Raw genomic sequence first — 20,730 nt, 5'->3', positions numbered from 1 at the left:
CCACTAAATCGCTTTTTCATGGAACAGTGCAGCTTTAAGAATTGGAATGTGCAGTGATTGACAAGTTCTCGTTGTGTCGCTGTTTACCAATAGGGAGCCTTGATGCAGCGAGTGATCCATTGTCCCTCCCCAACAGGGAACGAGAACAGACTGAAAGGGAGCCGTCAGTTTCATTCATTTAGATTAAGAAACCAGATCCGGAGTGGGGAAAAATGATTTAGCACTGAGAGTATATTGATTTGGATTTTGCGGTGGAATCTTTCCTCGCATTGAAATGGTTTTGTAGATTTCCCCAACAATCCGGGAGAGTACAATGGCGAATTCACAGAACAACAACGCCTTGATATTTATGATATCGACTGTTATTTGCCTGCTTTGTACAGTTAATCTGGGGTTTGGAGAGCTTCGCTATTCTATTCCCGAGGAACTGGAATATGGTACCACAGTTGGGAACATCGCCGAAGATTTGGGGCTAAACGTTCGACAGCTGAAAGCTCGAAAATGTCGTCTTGTCTCCGCTGACGGAAGGCAGTATTTGGAGGTAAATTTGGAGAGTGGCGTCTTATTTGTTTTTGAAAGAATGGACAGGGAACAGCTCTGTGCACAAAGCCTGAAGTGCATCCTTGCTTTCCAAATAATAGTAGATAACCCCCTCGAAATGTACAGCGGTGAGGTGGAGATTCTTGATATAAATGATAATTCGCCCAGTTTCCGGGAGAGTGCCATTCTCTTACAAATGGCAGAATCCATAGCGCCAGGCTCGCGTTTTCCGCTAGAGAGCGCGCTCGATCCAGACGTCGGGACAAATGCAGTCACCAGCTACAGCCTCAGCCCGAATGAACACTTCAGTCTGAAAGTACAAACCAGAGAGGATAATAGTAAAATTGCAGAATTGTGGTTGGAGAAACCCTTGGACCGCGAACGGCAATCATCCTTTCAGTTTGCGTTGACTGCCGTTGATGGCGGGACCCCTCAAAGGTCTGGGACAATTCAAATTAACATTAATCTGCTCGATAACAATGATAATGCGCCTGTGTTCGAACATGACGTGTACAGGGCGAGCTTAGTGGAAAACGCACCCCCGGGTACCTTGGTGATTAAAATCAACGCTGTGGATCTGGACCAAGGCACCAATGCGGAGCTGAAATATTCTTTCGTTAATCTTGCCTCTCGGAGGGTGGGGGAGCTGTTCAGCTTGGATCCGGAAACTGGAGAGGTCAGAGTTCAGGAGCTGCTTGATTTCGAAGAAGAAAACCATTACGAACTTGATGTTCAGGCTGTGGATAATGGTGCACCAGCAATCTCAGGACATTCCAAACTAATGATCAAACTGATTGATGTAAATGACAACGCCCCTGAGATAAAATTGACCTCATTGTCGAGCAGGGTCCCCGAAGACGCTGCGCCACGGACTGTGGTAGCTTTGCTAGATATCATGGATCGGGATTCTGGAGCGAATGGGAAAGTTCACTGCCAGGTTCCAAAGGAATTCCCATTTCAGCTCCAATCCACTTTGACTTACCATTATAAGCTAATCACCAGTGGATTGTTGGATCGTGAAACTACGCCTCTATATAACATACCTATTTTAGCCTGGGATTCGGGGTCTCCGCCACTATCATCAAATAAAACTATCCAGATATCTGTTTCTGACATAAACGATAACCCCCCAAGGTTTACCCGACCATCGTTCACAGTGTATGTGCCGGAGAACAACGCTCCCGGTGCCTCTATTTTCGCCGTGACTGCTTTCGATCCTGACCTAGATCAGAATTCCTATGTTTCTTATTCATTCGCAGGGAATCTTCAGGAATCAACAGCGTATACCTACTTCAATCTTAATTCGATGAACGGGACTATTTACGCACTGCGCCCTTTTGACTACGAGCAAGTCAAAAACTTCCAGATTCAAGTTCAAGCCCGAGACGCTGGCGTTCCCCCTCTGAGCAGCAGCACAACATTGAATGTGATCATCCTGGATCAAAATGACAACGCTCCAGTCATTGTTTCACCTTCAGCACAGAGTGGATCAGCGGCAGTGGAGATTGTGCCTCAGTCAGCGGCTCAGGGTTACTTGGTCACCAAAATAATCGCAACTGATGCTGATTCTGGTCAGAATGCACGGCTCCACTATCAGATACTTCAATCAACCGACCCCACTCTGTTCACTGTTGCGAGTAATTCGGGGGAAATCAGAACAATGCGAAGCATTTTGGAACAGGATGGTTCAACGCACAGTCTTGTCATCTCGGTGCGCGATAATGGACAGCCCAGTCTCTCTAGCACGGGTACAATCTTCTTATCAATTTTAGCCAATGTTACTGAACAAACATCTGATAGTAGTCACTTAGTCACTAATCCAGGGTATTCCCCCGATCTAAACATTTACTTGATCGCTGCTTTCGGTTCAACTTCAGTTATATTTCTTGTTACAATTATTTTGTTGGTTGGTGTGAAATGGAAACAGAGCACAGACAGTGTTCCACTTTATTGGTCCCCACTTTGTTGCTGTAGGCGAAGGAATTCGAAGGATGCCTTTAGTCGGGCACGTGCGCCACCAGATGCACTGAAATGCGCTGGAACTGGGCAAAATACCCCCTTTTCGGAAACTTACCACTACACAGTTTGCTTATCTCCAGAATCTTCGAAGAGCGATTTTTTGTTCCTGAAGCCGTGCAATCCACACTTCTCTCAAGAGCAATGCTAAGTTGCAAAATTGAGGCCGTTCGAGAAAATGATACAAATTCTGGTTTTCGTAAATTCAATTGGAAATACGATATTTTACTCCACCCTCAACCAGAGATTTTGCTTTGCAATGGTGTATAAATGGCGTAACAAACGGGCATTATTAAAAAGGAAAGAAAGTGGTAACATATAAAATGCGCCCGCTAGATGGTACCTAAGGGCACCTTAAAACTGCAGGGCGCAGACAGGCTAAAGATCATTATGAAACGGTCCATGTGGTAGGTAAGCAGCTAAGGCAGTACCCTGACATTTTACCTGTATGTGTAAAATATATATCAACAATGTTTTATCATTAGGAAATAACTGGAATGCTCTCTCTTCTGACTTGGAATTAATATATCCTATAGAAGGCGTTTGTAACTGTTCAATGCAGCCATACTGACCCTATAGTATAGAGGTCTCTTCCTACTTCGTTTGTACACTAACACAGCAGTATAAATTGAGACGAAGACATAACAGAGCAGAAGACCTGTAATATAATGTTAATAGCAATTGGTGTTGTCAGATTTGCATTTTCTGTTATCTCCGGATGTACATGGAGTTCATCACGGACCGTCCAGCGCAAACAAACCCATATTGGTTTTAATGCTTCTCCCGTGCCCTCTTCTATCACTTTTCATCAAACTTTGTTAGCATATCAGTACACTCCTTTCCCTCTGACGTATTTCTCTAGTTTCCCTTTTAATGCATCATTACTATTTGCCTCAGCTACGCCTAGCTTAAGGGAGTGTCGCATCTAACCATCTTCTGCATAAATAAGTTAGTTTCATGTAGAATTTATTAATCAATTCTTTATTCTTTTACAATCTAAGTTTATATTCCCACAAAAGTAAAAACATTTTCTCTATGTATACCCCAATCAAGTATTTAATTACCTTAATATCCTCTGTAAGGTAGCCTTTCAGTTTCCTCTTAAGCGTGGGCTACCAAATGTTCTCCACAAATTTACCATCACTTCTGTGTTTTGTTTTCAATGACATCCCTCCTAAAATGAGAATCAGTGCTTGGTTTTCTATCATGTACCACTACTTTGAGTGGTTTGCGTATCTGTGACTTAATTATCTTTGCTCTATAACCCGTCAGACTCTACTTACCTAAGTTCATCTCCTCATTCTTATCTATATTGAAATCAATTGCCAAGTACACGTCCATACTACAAGTTTACTGAAGCCTTAATCTATTTCTTCATGTTCTTTCTCTATATTAGTCGCACCTCGCAATTCAGCGTCTCTCCCGAACATAAAGTGTACAACCAATTCACAAGGCACTAGCATTAGCTTAACGTGTGAACAAGGTTTCAGCACCAATGTCATTTGAAAATATAAGATATTCATAAAAAAATTACCATCTTCAGCTATTTCTCTAATGACCATCGCTCCATCAAAAGGGCAGAAACGGGGATAATTAATGATGATTGCACAATGTTCACCAACATTCACAGCTCCCCAGATGTGGAAGCAGCCCGTGTCCATATGCAACAAGACCTGGCCAGTATTCAGGCCTGGGCTGACATGTGGCAAATAACATTCCCACCATCTACTTGCCAGGCAATGATCATATTCAATAACATGGAATCCACCCATTTTCTCGAGACATTCAATGGCATTTTCATTGCCGAATACTGCACTATCAACATCCTGGGGTTTACCATTTATCAGAAACTGAACGAGAGGAGCCATTTAAATACCATGGCTGAAAAGTGGAGGCAGAGAATTCTGCAGCAAGCGACCCACCTCCTGTATTCCCAAAGCCTGCCCAAAATCTACCAGACACAAGCCAGGAGTAATTCCCATCATGCTAAAGAGGCTCTACATCATCCAGGCAAATGAACCCACTTAATTGGCACCTCTTCACCCTTAAAAATACACTCCCTCCACTGACGCACAATGGCAGCAGTGTGTGTAATCTACAAAATTCACTGCAGCAACTCACCAAGTTCGACAGCACCTTCAAAACCCATGAATGCTACCACCTAGACAGACAAGGACAGCAGATGAAGGGGAACACAACGACCTGCAAGTTCCCCTTCATGTCACAGACTGTCCTAATTTACAACTGTTCCACTCTTCCTTCACTGTCACTTCACTGCGTCATAATCCTGGAACCCCTCTTCACCCCCCCACCCCAAAATCACTGAGGGTCTATCTTCGCCACAGGGGCTGCAGCTGTTCAAAAAGGCAACTCACTACCATCTTCTCAAGGGCAATTAGGAATGGGCAATAAATGCTGGCCTACTGATCAACGCCCAAACCCCATACACAAATAAAAAAACCCCTATGTTGCATTGGTGAACCATTCCTGTTATCCTTCAGTGAAGTCAATAAGGTTCGTCAAGTATTGAGATCCATTTATACTTTTTGTTTCTAGATGTCAGTCCATTCTATTTTTCATACGTATTCCATTGTCCTTCCTACCACTATGTTAAGGCAACTATATATAATTGTCTGGATCTTCGAGCATCTTTTAAATGCAGGAACACGATCAAATTCCTCCACCTCTTTGGCAATACTTCCTTTTTCAATAATTTTCTAGATGTATGCAATTCTGCTCCTTCAAATTCCTCTAATTGATTACTTTAGCACTTTACATGCAACTCATTTATAACAATTGGGCATTGCTCTCTTTAAATTTGATTCGTTTTTCAATTGTCCCTTTTCCTCCTATGTTAAATATATTATATTTCTGCTCATATTCGCCTCCCGAGTAATTGAGAAACTCCGATGTAACTATTAAATATTTCTACTATTATCTGTGAATTAATTTAAAGAAAAACATTCACAGTGGATGTACCCATCTCTGACAATACCAGAATTTTTTATCCATCCCTAATTGCCCCAAATTACCTTTCGTATCATTTCAGAGACAAACACATTTCTGTGGTCTGTAGTTAAACATACGCTAGAAGAATGAGAAGGATAGTTTCCTAAGTGAAACAAATAGATTTTTTTTTAATTCCATGGTTTTTTGACTACGACTACTGATGCTTACATTATTACAAGTTTAATTAACTATTTCAAAATAAATTCGACAGTCATAGTGAGATTTTCACTCATGTTATAGATATAGGAGCAGAATTAAACCATTCAACCATCGAGTCTGCTCCTCCATTCAATGAGATCATCATTGATCTGATACTATAATCCACAACTCCTCTTTTCCACTTTATTCCCTTAACTTTGGACTCCCTTACTGATTAAAAATCTATCTCAGCGTTGAATATGCTTAACAACCCAAACTCTACACCCCTCTGTGGTAAAGAATTCCAGATTCACAACCTTTTAAATGAAGAAATCCCTCCTCATCCCTATTTTACATGAGCGACTCTGTGATTATGGCCCCTGGTCCTACATTCTCCCCTAAGAGGAAACAACCTCTCAACATCTATCAATCAAACCCTTGAGAACTCTATATGTCTCAATAAGGTTGCTACTCAATCATTGAAATTCCAGGCTCACTTACTGAACCTTCCCTCAGAGCAAGATCCCCCCATTCCTGAGTTCAACCCAAGTGAACGTTCCCTGGACTGCCTTCAATGCCAGTATACATTTTCTTAGATAAGTGGAGCTAAACTGTTCACGATGTTCCTGATGTTATCTAATTAGTGTCCAGAATAGCTTTAGCAAGACTTCTATAATTCTATACTGCACTCTCTTTGAAATAAAGTCCAACATTTCATTTGCTTTCCCTATTAGCTGCTGAACTTGCATGCTAGCTTTTTGTGATTTGCAAGCGAGTACTCTTAAAATCTTCTGTGTTGTAGCTTTCTGTAATTTTTCCCTATTAATAATACTCAACTACTTTATTCCTCCCACCAAAGTGCACAACTTCACATTTTCCTGCATTATATTTCACTTTCCAGGTTTTTGCCCACTTAACCTGTCTATCCTTCGGCAGACGTTTTGTCTCATCCTCACCACTTGACTCCCATCTGTTTTTGTGTCATCCATAAACCTAGCAATGATACATTTAGTTCCCTCATCCAAGTCATACATCACATATATTATAAAGATCGGTAGCCCCATCGCTGACCCCTGTGCTGCTCCATTTGTTACAGTTTGCCAACCTGAAAATGTCTCTCTTATCCCAACTCTGTGTCTTCTGTTATTTAGCCAATCCTGTAATTATGCTAATATGGTTTACTGTGTAAACCATAGCTGTTATCTTATTAAGTAGCCTTTTGTGTGGAAAGTTATCAAATGCTTTTTGGGAAATCCAAGTATTTTGCATCCATTGGTTCTCCTTTATCTATTCTGCTCGTTGTCACCTCAAAGAATTCCAAGACATTTGTCAGGCAGGATTTTCTCTCCGTGAAGCCATGTTGATTTTGTTTGGTTATGTTCTGAATTTCCAAGCGTTCTGCTATTGAATCCTTTACAATGGAATTTAATATTTTCCCGATGACAGATGTTAAGCCAACTGTTCTATAGTTGGCTGTCTTTTGTCACCCTTCCTTTTCGAACACGGGAGGGAGACAAGAAATGGTGTTTTCTAATCCTCTGGGACGTTTTCAAAATGAAGGATTCTTGGAACGTTAATATCAGTGCTAATTAGGTACTTCCTTTAATATCCCAGGTCCATTGGACTGATTGGCTTTTAAGCCCATTAGTTCCCCTAATACTTTTTTTCTAGTGATAGTTGTTGTATTTATTTCCATCCCGCCTCCCCCCAGACCCCACTGTAGGTTATTTGGTATTTTTGGAATGATGTTGGTGTCGTCTGCTGTGAAGACTGACACATAGTATTTATTTATCTCCTCTGCCATTTCCTGGTTCCTGATTATCATTGTCCTATTCTCATTCTCTAAGGGGCCTATGTGGCTTTGACCTCTCTGTTTCTTTTTGTATATTAATGTCTCTGGATTATTATTCTAGGAACACGCTGCCAATGCTAAAGTTCGCTCATGCATCTGTTAGTAGTCCTACGCCATCTTCAGTTTTCTTTTGGACTCTGGATAGAAATGTCAGCTCTTTTTTCTCCTTACAGATGCTGCCAGACCTACTGAGATTTTCCAGTGTTTTCTCTATTGGCTTCGGATTCCAGCATCCACAGAAATTTGCGTTTATTTAGTTTTCTTCTGTTCTGCATTTGTCTGTTGTATTCTTTATTTATTATATGTTCATTGATAATTTAGCCTCCGGGTTACTTTGTATTTTTTTGATATATTCTTTAACCTGTTCATATTCCTGCTGGCTATTCTCTTCTTGTTGTTTATGTAATTTCTGCTTGTCTTTGTCTTTCGTTTAGTTTTACCTTCAGTTTTTGAGTCTATTACCTGAGTCTCTGTCTTATATCTTTCTTAATTATTCAGGTAAGCCTGACTATGTTAGAATTATTACTGCTGGATTGCTCCTCTACTCCCGGCTTACCAATTTGATCTTAATTGCAATCACTTATACATATATTTATGTGACTTTTTTACGTTAATTAATTTTGCTGACACATTTCTTACTGCATCGCCCTTCCACGATTGTGAAGTCTATTATAATGACCTAGTTTTGTAATACAACTCCAAGTTTACTCATCCACATTCAACTTTGCTTGCAGTCATGGAAGTTGGTTAATCATAAGTCATACATAATTTGATCATTTTGCAATATAGGACATTTGAGGAATAGATCAATTTTATATTGAGTACCAATAGTTAAGTGAGAAAATATTGCCAATTCTATAGTGTAAGTTCCCCTGACAATATTGTTAGAATACTGCTTCCATGGTTTCTAGTTCCAGTGGGAATTCCTTTAACCAGGAGAGAGTATTATGCATGAACCTATGTATGCAACTGGGCATAATTCCACTAAACATTTTAGAGCACAGTATGGACTTTCCCATTAACGATGCATCCTAAAATATTATGGATGCGTTGTGAAAGAAAATTTCTAAAAGAGTTTCGACGCCACATTATAATTGCACTCTGTGTAGTATCAAACACAAATGGTGTTTGGAAACCAATTAACGAGATCCCCTCCACAGACACATCGGGACTTCCTATTGGACTAGTACTCCCATCAAAGTAGAGTGGAAACCGAAGTATAGGTCCCTGGAAATTATATCAATTCTCCACGTACTCACTCATACAATAACAGGACGCAAATTATAATGGCACAGGTTTGCATGTTATTTATGTGAGCGAAGAATGAAGTTATGAAACATACCCCTATGCAGAAATAAGTGAACCGTTTGCGTTGTGGCACCAGTGGTTGAGGGAAAGATACCAGACTAAACCAATTTAGGGAGCAATTAGGTGTGGTCATAGAAATATGGTTTCGATGAAGACAGATGGAACACATTGAATAGACATTGGTTTAATAGGTGGGTTTATCTTATGATCTAGTGGGTGGGAACCCTTAACAACTGAATCTAACTGACATTTCAAAGCATTGACGACGACCTAAACGAGAAATGTTACAAAAATAGTTTGAACTGTAGCCTAGAAAATTGCATGGGTATTATGGTTGCACACCATTAAAATACTCATTACTATTACCATTATTCCAGGAATAGCTCAGCTTTAAGAATTTCTGGTGTCATTATTGACAAGAACGCGCTGTGTCGCTGTCCACCAATAAGAATGTCAAATGAGTGAGAGATCCATTGCTCCACCCCCATCACGGAACGAGAGCAGAATCAGACACAGTGAGAATAGGTTGTCTGCGCTGAGGTTGTGCGGCCACTGAGTGAAGCGGGGAATACTTTGTAAGTATAGTTTAAGATATTGGAAGACATATTGGCAGCACTGACTAGTCACACTAAGCTTATGTTTGTGCTTTTGTGAGATAGTCTAATTCGGCAACAATGGCGTATTCACAAAACAGCAACGCCTGGAAATTCAGTGCGATGGTTCTGACTGTCTCGATTTGCGCACTGGATGTGGTTTCTGCCCAGATTCGTTATTCGGTTCCCGAGGAAATGGAGCAAGGAGCTGTAATTGGTAATATTGCTGAAGATTTGGGACTGAATATTGCAGCATTGTCGGCTCGCAAAGGACGGCTGGTCTCTGATCACGTAAGGCACTATTTGGAAATAAATAAGGAAAAGGGATTGTTATTTACCAACGAGAGAATCGACAGAGACAAGCTTTGTGGTCCAATCTCAACATGTATTATTTCCTTCCAAATAGTGTTCGAAATTTCTCCACAAACGTACCATGGTGAGGTGGAGATTCTTGATATCAATGATAATTCGCCCAGTTTCCCGGAGAGTGCCATTCTGTTACAAATTGCCGAAACCATGGCGCCAGGCTCTAGGTTTCCGCTAGAGAGCGCGCTCGATCCAGACCTGGGGACAAATACAGTCACCAGTTACAACATCAACCCCAATGAGAACTTCGGTCTAAAAGTGGAGACTGCAGAAGACGGTAATAAAATTGTCGAGTTATTATTGGAGAAATCATTGGACCGCGAACGGCAGTCATCCTTTCAGCTGATGCTGACGGCCACTGACGGAGGGAGTCCTCCCAGATCTGGGAGCGCTCGGATTCTCATCACTGTGCTGGATAGTAACGACAATGCGCCTGCGTTCGACAGCAAGGTCTACAAGATCAGCCTGATGGAGAATTCACCCAGAGGAACCTTGGTGGTTTCAATCCATGCCACTGATCCAGACGAAGGTTCGAATGCGGAGGTAACTTATTCTTTCAGTAACCGCGTTTCACGGAAAATGCAAGAACTGTTTAGTTTGGATCCGCGAACAGGAGAGATTAGGGTTCAAGGCGGAATTGATTATGAAGAAGCAAGCAGTTATTCACTTGATGTTCAAGCTGTCGACAATGGTTCACCGGCAATTGCTGGACATTCTAAAGTGTTGATTAATGTAATTGATGTGAATGATAACGCCCCTGAGATAAAAGTGACCTTACTGTCCAGCATGATCCCTGAAGATGCTTCTCCCGGGACTGTGACAGCCCTGATCAATGTAATCGACCGCGATTCTGGACAAAACGGAGAGGTGAAATGTGAGATCCAAAAGGACGTTCCCTTTAAATTGCAAACATCTTCGAGTGGTCATTATAAATTAATAACCAGTGACATGTTGGATCGTGAAACAACCCCTTTATACAACATTGCAATTTTAGCCAAGGACTCGGGATCCCCTCCGCTATCAACAAATAAAACGATCCAAATATCCGTCTCTGATATAAACGATAACGCCCCAAGTTTTCCTCGCCCCATGGACACAGTGTATGTGATGGAGAATATCGCCCCTGGTGCTTCCATTTTCGCAGTGACTGCCTTCGATCCTGATCTGGATCAGAATTCCTACATCACTTACTCTTTCACAGAAACTCATATCCAAGATTTGCCATTGTCAAGTTACCTCACTCTTAACTCGATGAACGGCACCATTTACGCACTGCGCTCTTTTGACTACGAACAAATCAAAAACTTCCAGATTCAAGTGCAAGCCCGAGACGCTGGCGTTCCCCCTCTGAGCAGCAGCGCAACATTGAATGTGATCATCCTGGATCAAAATGACAACGCTCCAGTCATTGTTTCACCTTCAGCACAGAGCGGATCAGCGGCAGTGGAGATTGTACCTCAGTCAGTGGCTCAGGGCTACTTGGTCACCAAGGTAATCGCAACTGATGCTGATTCTGGTCAGAACGCACGGCTCCACTATCAGGTACTGAAAGCCACTGATCCCAGTTTGTTCAGCGTGGGGCTGAACTCTGGGGAAATCAGAACAACCCGAGGAATTTTGGAGCAAGATGCCATCACTCAAACTCTGGTCATCTTGGTGAAGGATAATGGACTGCCGAGTCTCTCCAGCACGTTTACAATCAACATTTCAATCCTGGGAAATGTTACTGAAATTTACTCGGAAAGTCGCAACTTAGTGCCAAATCCTGAATATGGCTCTGATATAAATCTTTATTTAATTGTGATTTTGGGCTCAACTTCCTCTATATTTCTTGTCACCATCATTTTGTTGATTGGCATCAAGTGTAAACAGGACAGAAATACAATTGAAGATTACAACTCCCCAAGTTGTTGCTATAGACTGGATGATTCTCACAGTGATTTTCACATTAGACCCACATTGAAAGAATCTTTAAATTATACTGCGGCTGGAGATATTGTTCGCATGCCAGAAACGCATCATTATGCAGTTTGTCTGTCTCCGGAATCAGCTAAGAGCGATTTTCTGTATTTGAAGCCCTACACATCGCCCATGTCCCAGGAACAATGTTAAATTCCAAAGGGTTGACAACATTGAGGCATTGAGGCAGAGCAGAATTACTGGCAGCCTTTGTTAAATGCGTTCCTGCTCCATGAGTTCCGGAAGCCTTTTCGTTTTGAGGATCTCTATTATGGAAAGAAAGGATCGTTCTTGTAATGCAACTGTCAGTGTTGTTAATCAAATGATATGTGGAAAATAAAAAGTCCATGATACTCCAGCAACCGGTCTGGATCTGGTATCTTTCAGCTGGGAAGGGAAGGCGGCAGACGACATATTCACTGGCTGCACAGTTGGGTTTGTTGTAAGGTCATGTCCTCAACTGACCTTGAGGCATTATTACCTGAATGCACTTGCAGAATTTCCCTTCACGGTTTGCTGTTTTAAAAGTCAACACAAGAGATCAGAAGACACTTATTCCCTCATAGCTTTGAACAAGTTAATGGCTGAGGCTGTAAAATTTCATAGTCGGCCCAATGGATTCTTATGGTGACTTGGGTAGTATGAGTGGCACGGCGGCATAGTGGTTAGCACTGTTGTCTCACAACACAGGGACCCAGGCTCGATTTCAGCCTCGGGTCACTGTCTGTGCGGAGTCTGCACATTTTCTTCCTGTCTGTGTAGGTTTCCTCAGGGTGTTCTGGCTTCCTCCATTGTCCTAAAGATGTACTGTTTAGTTGCATTGCTGAAATTAAATTCTCCCTCAGTGAACCCAAACAGGCACCTGAGTGTGACAATTGGGGCATTTTCTCAGTAACATTACAGTATTAATATAGTGTACTTGTGACATAGACATGAACTTTAAGCTTTGACTTTCACACAGGTGCTTACATTACACATTTTATCAATGAGATGAAACTGGCGTAAAGCTACTAAGTATAACATATTAATGTGCTAATTAAGAACATATACTGGGCTCCTGCAAATTCGAATATACTAAACTAGGTAAGAAGGAAGGGTCAAAAAAGACTATTTGACCTGCACGAGTCACACCATTCCTATTACTGTGTTAATATTGTTGCAATCATAGGTTACAGAGAATGCTATAATATACGTAGAATCCAGATCCAGGGCTTGCGGTCCAACAGGTGCATGTAGGTGATTATGCACCACAGCAGTCTCCTCTCACCTTTAGTTATCAGATCCGGACAGCACACTTCCTTTAAGTATTGCTGCGAAGTAATTTGATTTTGCACTGGTGTTTAATTGATCTTAAGTCGTCTTCTAAGACCGAACCTCAGCAAAGACAATGGGATTTGGCCCTTCAAAGCGATTTTTAAAAACTCTGAGGTCTTCTTGTCAGAAAAAAAACTAAATGTTTAAACTTCTACTGTGCAGCCCACAATTGCGCAGTAAAATGAATTGCACCAAAATCATACCAATGGTACAGATGGAAAATAGCCTGGCGTCAGAGATTATGGAAATCTTTTTAGTCCACTGGGCAGAATGCACAATTCGTAAATTGTAACATAGCCGTATATGTACTTGACAGATGGTGAGACATTTTCCTGAATATTACGTTTGTGGAGCTGTTAACACGTTCACATTAAGTAGCGTGATGTGTCATATGAATGGTCAATAGATGAATGTTCTTCGAGAGTACTGAACATCTGCTGTTTGGTACTAGACAGGGTGGTCTCTGGACTGGTGTTATGCATCGTATGAAATGATGAATACTTATAGAAGATGAACGTTCTCATTGCATGGGGAAGGTAATATGAGAGAAAACAAAATTCACAGAGGGTGGTATTAATCAAACCAGCCAAGTACCAGAAACCACTGACATTTCATTAGAGGGAATAGTTTCACGATTTCTAAAGGAAATGATTTTAAACGAGTCACAGTTGTGAAGCGGGAATAAGCTAGCCAGAGGAGTGGAGCTTGAAAGTTTAATTTGAATATCCAATAAAACCAATTCTGCTGTTACAGGTAAAATGAATTGCTAATTCCCGTTAAAATTACTTGATATTAGTTCACAGATTTGTCAGTTTAATGCAGAATAATATATTTATTTAAAACTGCTATTTTGGTCGCTGGAACTGTATTTTCAGTAACCTTATTTGGTGTCTCATTCTGATTATGTTCGTACCCTCTTTATTGTTAGTACATGATTGTCATTGGCTGAAACTAGTCGTAACCTTATCCAGAATCCACAAATTATGATTTGTCACAATAGTTCATAAATAATTAACACATTCAGAATATTCCAGTGTCTGACTCACTCAACACAGTTTGAGTGGGCAGCTGGCTGGCACAGTGGTTAGCATTGCTGCCTCACCCGGTTTCAATTCCTGGCTTGGGTGACTGTCTGTATGGGGTTTGTACATTCTCCCGGTGTCTGCGTAGATGCTCCGGTTTCCTCCCACAGCCCGAACAACATGCTGGTTAGCTGCATTTGCCATGCTACATTCGCCCTCAGTGTACCGGAACAGGCACCAGAGTGTGGTGACTAGGGAATTTTGTCAGTGGCTTCTTTGCAGTCATAGAAATCATAGAATCAAAGAAACCCTACAGCACAGAAAGAGGCCATTTGGCCCATCGAGTCTGCACCGACCACAATCCCACCCAGGCCCTATCCCCATATCCCTACATATTTACCTACTAATCCCTCTAACCTATGCATCTCAGGACACTAAGGCCAATTTAGCATATCCAATCAACCTAACCCGCACATCTTTGGACTGTGGGAGGAAACCGGAGCAACCGGAGGAAACCCACGCAGACACGAGGAGAATGTGCAAATTCCACACAGACAGTGGCTCGAGCAGGGAATCGAACCCAGGTTCCTGGAGCTGTGAAGCAGCAGTGCTAACCACTGTGCTACAGTGCCGTGTTAATGTAAGAGAAATGTGACACTAATAAATAAACTTAAAACTTAACATCATAATCAAAACAACCAGCAGGCAAATGGGCAAACTGCGTTGGCACGGCCGCACACTGCTGCCTCAGAGTGCCAGGGACACGAGTTCTATTCCCGGCTTGGGTGACTGTCTTTGGGGTGTTTGCACATTTTTCCCGTGTCTACGTGGGTTTCCTCTGGGGACTCTGATTTCCTCCTACATTGACTGTTAGAGGAAACTGTAAGAGTTAGGTTTGTTGACCATGTTAAATTGCTACTTAGTGTTGGGGAATGTCAGCAGGATTAATAGGGTAAATATATGAGGTTATGGGATAGGGCCTTGGTATGATTGTTGTTGGTGCAGACATAACGGGCCAAATAATCTTCTTCTGCACTGTAGTATTCTATGATTCTATGTGAGTCAGTCACCAACGTCAGAATCATATTGCGTTCAGACGAAAAAGCATTTTAAACATTGCATTAGAAAATCCAAGCATAATTGTTAGATAGAATACCCAGGTTGTCGATCTTTACACTTCTTTCAGATTGATTAGCGAAGAATATTTCCTCAAATATTAATTGTTATACACCTGACTTGCACTGTCATGGCGATGATTCACATATCATTTATATTTTATTATTCCAATTTATTCCAAATCTTTATTCTTTTCCAGCATTTCAGATTTCCAAATCGCCTCCTTTTAATTATCATGACAAAGGTAAGTGGAGCCAGAAGTCAGTTTACATGGAGTATCCAGAATTGGCTCATATAATTCACAATTCTTGTAAATTTTTGTTTGGATAATCATCTGTTTTATTAGTCAGAAATTTATTGAATTCTAAATAGCCTTGAAATGTTGTGCACAAGAATAATTAAGGTTACATTCAAAAGACTTTACAATTACTACACCTGGATATGGGACTCTGAAACACAGAAAGCCGTCAAAACACTCATCATAGTTTGGAAGTAATGAAGAGAAGACAGTCCTTAAAACATTGATGCGTATGGATCCTTTTCCTTTGCAAAACAGGATCGTCTGGTGATATATGAAGAAATACATATGGTGGTGCCATGATAAATATTAAAACTGTTTTGTGGCAGAGAAAGCTTCATCATAATGAATCCTTTGCATTTGAAATGAGCAGCGATGGCCGATATATAAAGGCTGTTAATTTATGTCGCTGTCTGCGCATTTTGGTTGTACACTGAAAAAGCATAACGGGTTTGAAGGCCTTCACGTAGAAACCGTACAGCTTTAAGAAAAAGGCTGTTGCTATCGTAGGCAGGGACTCAATGTGTCGCTGTGGACCAATGAGGACTTCAAGTCCAACCAGAGATCTATTGCTCCTCCTCCGGCACAGAACCAGAACAGGAACAGAAAGGCAATCATTGCCTGCGTTCATTTTGTGAAAAGGTCTCTGTCCATTCGCTTAGCATTCTGATTTAAGGTATTTAGTAGATTATGCGATCGCGAAGCTCTTGATCTTTTATATTTGCAAATACATCAGGCAATGGCAGAGCCAGGAATAACCAACGCCCTAAAATTCAGACAGTTGAATATAATTTTCCTTCTTTTTACATCGGATGTGATTTTCGGGAAAATTCATTATTCTGTTCACGAAGAAATGAAGTCTGGCGCTTTTGTTGGGAATGTCGCCGAAGATTTGGGATTGAACATTCTGACGCTGTCAGCTCGAAAGCTCCGACTAACCTCTGCTGATAAAAAACAGTGGTTGGAGATAAATTCAGAAACCGGCATTTTATTTGCGAAGGAAAGGATAGATAGAGAGCAGCTGTGTGGGCAGATGCCAACTTGTATATTTTCTTTCGGGATCGTGGTGGAAGAGCCTTTGGAGATGTATCGCGGTGAGGTAGAGATTCTTGATATAAATGATAATTCGCCCAGTTTCCAGGAGAGTGCCGTTCTCTTACAATTGGCCGAAAGCACGGCGCCAGGCTCCAGGTTTCCGCTAGAGAGCGCACTTGATCCAGACATGGGGACAAATACAGTCATCAGTTACAATATAAGCCCCAATGAGAACTTCGGTCTGAAAGTGGAGACTGCAGAAGACGGTAGTAAAATTGCCGAGTTGTTGTTGAAGAAGCCATTGGACCGCGAACAGCAGTCATCGTTTCAGCTGATACTGACGGCCACTGACGGAGGGAGTCCTCCCAGATCTGGGAGCGCTCAGATTCTCATCACTGTGCTGGACATCAACGACAATGCGCCTGCGTTCCATAGTGAGGTCTATAAGGTCAGCCTGATGGAGAATTCACCCAGAGGAACCTTGGTGGTTTCAGTCCTTGCCACTGATCCAGACGAAGGTCCGAATGCGGAGGTAACTTATTCTTTCAGTAACCGCGTTCCACAGAAAATGCAGAAACTGTTTAGTTTGGATCCGAGAACAGGAGAGATTAGGGTTCAAGGCAGAATTGATTATGAAGAAGCAAGCAGTTATTCACTTGATGTCCAAGCGGTCGACAATACTCCACCGGCAAATGTAGGACGTTCCAAAATTCTGATTAATGTAATTGATGTGAATGATAACGCCCCTGAGATATTATTAACGTCCTTGTCTCACGTGGTCCCTGAAGATGCAGCTCCAGGGACTGTGACAGCTCTGATAAATGTAATCGATCGTGATTCTGGAAAAAACGGAGAGGTGAACTGCAAAATCCCAGAGAATGTTCCCTTTAAGTTGCAAACATCTTCGAGTGGTCATTATAAATTAATAACCAGTGACATGTTGGATCGTGAAACCACCCCTTTATACAACATTGCAATTTTAGCCAAGGATTCGGGATCTCCTCCGCTTTCAACAAATAAAACAATCCAAATATCCGTCTCTGATATAAACGATAACGCACCAAGATTTCCTCGCCACATGGACACAGTGTATGTGATGGAGAACATCGCTCCTGGTGCTTCCATTTTCGCAGTGACCGCCTTCGATCCTGATCAAGATCAGAATTCCTACATCACTTACTCTTTCACAGAAACTCGTATCCAAGATTTGCCATTGTCAAATTACCTCACTCTTAACTCGATGAACGGCACCATTTACGCACTGCGCTCTTTTGACTACGAACAAATCAAAAACTTCCAGATTCAGGTGCAAGCCCGAGACGCTGGCGTTCCCCCTCTGAGCAGCAGCGCAACATTGAATGTGATCATCCTGGATCAAAATGACAACGCTCCAGTCATTGTTTCACCTTCAGCACAGAGCGGGTCAGCGGCAGTGGAGATTGTGCCTCAGTCAGCGGCTCAGGGACACTTGGTCACCAAGATAATCGCAACTGATGCGGATTCTGGTCAGAACGCACGGCTCCACTATCAGGTGCTGAAAGCCACTGATCCCAGTTTGTTCAGCGTGGGGCTAAAGTCTGGAGAAATCAGAACAGCCCGAGGAATTTTGGATCAGGATGCCATCACTCAAACTCTGGTCATCTTGGTAAAGGATAATGGACAGCCGAGTCTCTCCGGCACGGTTACAATCAACTTTTCAGTCCTGGGAAATGTTACTGAAATTTACTCGGAAAGTAGCAATTTAGTGCCAAATCCTGAATATGGCTCTGATATAAATCTTTATTTAATTGTGATTTTGGGCTCAACTTCTTTTATATTTCTTATAACCATCATTTTGTTGATTGGCATCAAGTGTAAACAGGACAGAAGCACAATTGAAGATTACAACTCCCCAAGTTGTTGCTATAGACTGGACGATTCTCACAGTGATTTTCACCTGAGACCCACACTGAAAGAATCTTTAAATTATACTGCGGCTGGAGATATTGTTCGCATGCCAGAAACGCATCATTATGCAGTTTGTCTGTCTCCGGAATCAGCTAAGAGCGATTTTCTGTATTTGAAGCCCTACACACCGCCTCTGTCTCAGGAACAATGTTAAATTCCAAAGGGTTGACAACATTGAGGCAGAGCAGAATTACTGGCAGCGTTTGTTATATACGTTCCAGCTTCGTGAGTTCCGGAGGCCTTTTCGTTTTGAGGATCTCTATTATGGAAAGAGAAGATCGTTCTTGTAATGCAACTGTCAGTGTTGTTAATCAAATTATACGTGAAAAATAAAAAGTCCATGATACTCCAGCACCGGTCTGAATCTGGTATCTTTCAGCTGGGAAGGGAAGGCGGCAGACGACATATTCACTGGCTGCACAGTTGGGTTTGTTGTAAGGTCAGCTCCTCAACTGACCTTGAGGCATTATTACCTGAATGCCCTTGCGGAATTTCCCTTCACGGTTTGCTGCTTTAAAAGTCAACACAAGAGATCAGAAGACACTTACTCCCTCATAGCTTTGAACAAGTTAATGGCTGAGGCTGTAAAATTTCATAGTCGGCCCAATGGATTCTTATGGTGACTTGGGTAGTATGAGTGCGACGGTGGCATAGTGGTTAGCACTGCTGTCTCACAACACAGGGACCCAGGCTCGATTTCAGCCTCGGGTCACTGTCTGTGCGGAGTCTGCACATTCTCCTCCTGTCTGTGTTGGTTTCTGCTGAGTATTCTGGTTTCCTCCCATAGTCCTAAATATGTACTGGTTAGTTGCATTGCCCGTACTAAATTTTCCCTCAGTGTACCGAAACAGGCCCCTGAGTGTGGCAACTGGGGGATTTTCTCAGTAACATTACACTATTAATATAGTGTACTGTGACATATAAATGAACTTTAACTTTGACTTTCACACAAATGCTTACATTACATATTTTAACAATGAGATGAAATTGGCGTAAAGCTACTAAGTGTAACATATTAATGTGCTAATTAAGAACATATACTGGGCTCCTGCAAATTCGGATATAATAAACTAGATAAGAAGTAAGGGTCAAAAAAGACTGTTTGACCTGCACGAATCACACCATTCCTATTACTGTGTTAATATTGTTGCAATCATAGGTTACAGAGAATGCTATAATAAACGTAGAATCCAGATCCAGGGCTTGCGGTCCAACAGGTGCATGTAGGTGATTATGCACCACACCAGTTTCTTCTCAGCTTTAGTTATTAAATGGAGACGGAAGAGGTTCCGGAGGATTGGAAAGATTGCGGATGTGATTCCTATATTCAAGAAAGGGACTAGAGGTAGCCCAGCAAATTATCAACCGGTGAGTCTAACCTCAGTGGTTGTTAAGTTGATGGAGAAGATCCTGAGAGCCAAGATTTATGAACATGTAGAGAAGTATAGTATGATCAAAATTAGTCAGCACGGCTTTGTCAAAGGCAGATCTTGCCTTACGAGTCTAGTTGAGTTTTTTTGAAGTTGCGACTAAACACATTGACGAAGGAAGAGCGCTAGATGTGGTTTATATGGATTTCAGCAAGGCGTTCGATAAGGTCCCCCATGCAAGACTTACTGAGAAAGTGAGGGGGCATGGGATCCAAAGGGACTTTGCTTTGTGGATCGAGAACTGGCTTGCCAACTGGAGGCAGACAGTAGTTGTAGATGGGTCTTTTCCTGCATGGAGATCGGTCACCAGTGGAGTGCCCCAGGGATCTGTTCTGGGATCCTTGCTGTTTGTGATTTTTATAAATGACCTGGATGAGGAAGTGGAGGGATGGGTTGGTAAGTTTGCTGATGACATGAAGGTTGGAGGTGTTGTGGATAGTTTGGAGGGATGTCAGAACTTGCAGTGTGACATAGATAGGATGCAAGACTGGGTGGAGAAGTGGCAGATGGACTTCAACCTGGATAAGTATGTGGTGGTTCATTATGGCAGGTCAAATGGGATGAAGGAATATAATATTAAGGGTAAGACTCTTAGCAGTGTGGAAGATCAGAAGGATCGTGGTGTCCGGGTTCATAGCACTCTCAAATCAGTTTCACAGGTAGAGGATGTGGTTCAGAGGTATCCTGGCCTTCATCAATCGAGGAATTGAGTTTAGGAGTCGGGAGATAATGTTGCAGCTGAATAAGATTCTGGTCAGACCCCACTTACAGTATTGAGTTCAGTTCT

The 20,730-nt window shown here is 41.9% G+C and overlaps 3 pseudogenes; all 3 read left to right on the top strand.

The window, feature by feature from the left end:
• Positions 1–313: 313 nt before the first annotated feature.
• Positions 314–2,707, top strand: LOC145351642 (protocadherin alpha-C2 pseudogene; annotated as a pseudogene).
• A 6,514-nt stretch (positions 2,708–9,221) lies between these two features.
• On the top strand, positions 9,222–11,956 carry LOC145351432 (protocadherin gamma-A8 pseudogene; annotated as a pseudogene).
• A 4,178-nt stretch (positions 11,957–16,134) lies between these two features.
• On the top strand, positions 16,135–18,832 carry LOC145351431 (protocadherin gamma-A8 pseudogene; annotated as a pseudogene).
• Positions 18,833–20,730: the final 1,898 nt, after the last annotated feature.

The sequence above is a fragment of the Carcharhinus amblyrhynchos genome, chromosome 13, assembly GCF_965287045.1.
Source record: "Carcharhinus amblyrhynchos chromosome 13, sCarAmb.v2.hapA, whole genome shotgun sequence".
Classification (NCBI taxonomy): Eukaryota; Metazoa; Chordata; class Chondrichthyes; order Carcharhiniformes; family Carcharhinidae; genus Carcharhinus; species Carcharhinus amblyrhynchos.
Note: the sequence above shows the minus strand (reverse complement) of the source record. Positions and strands in the feature narration are given on the sequence as shown.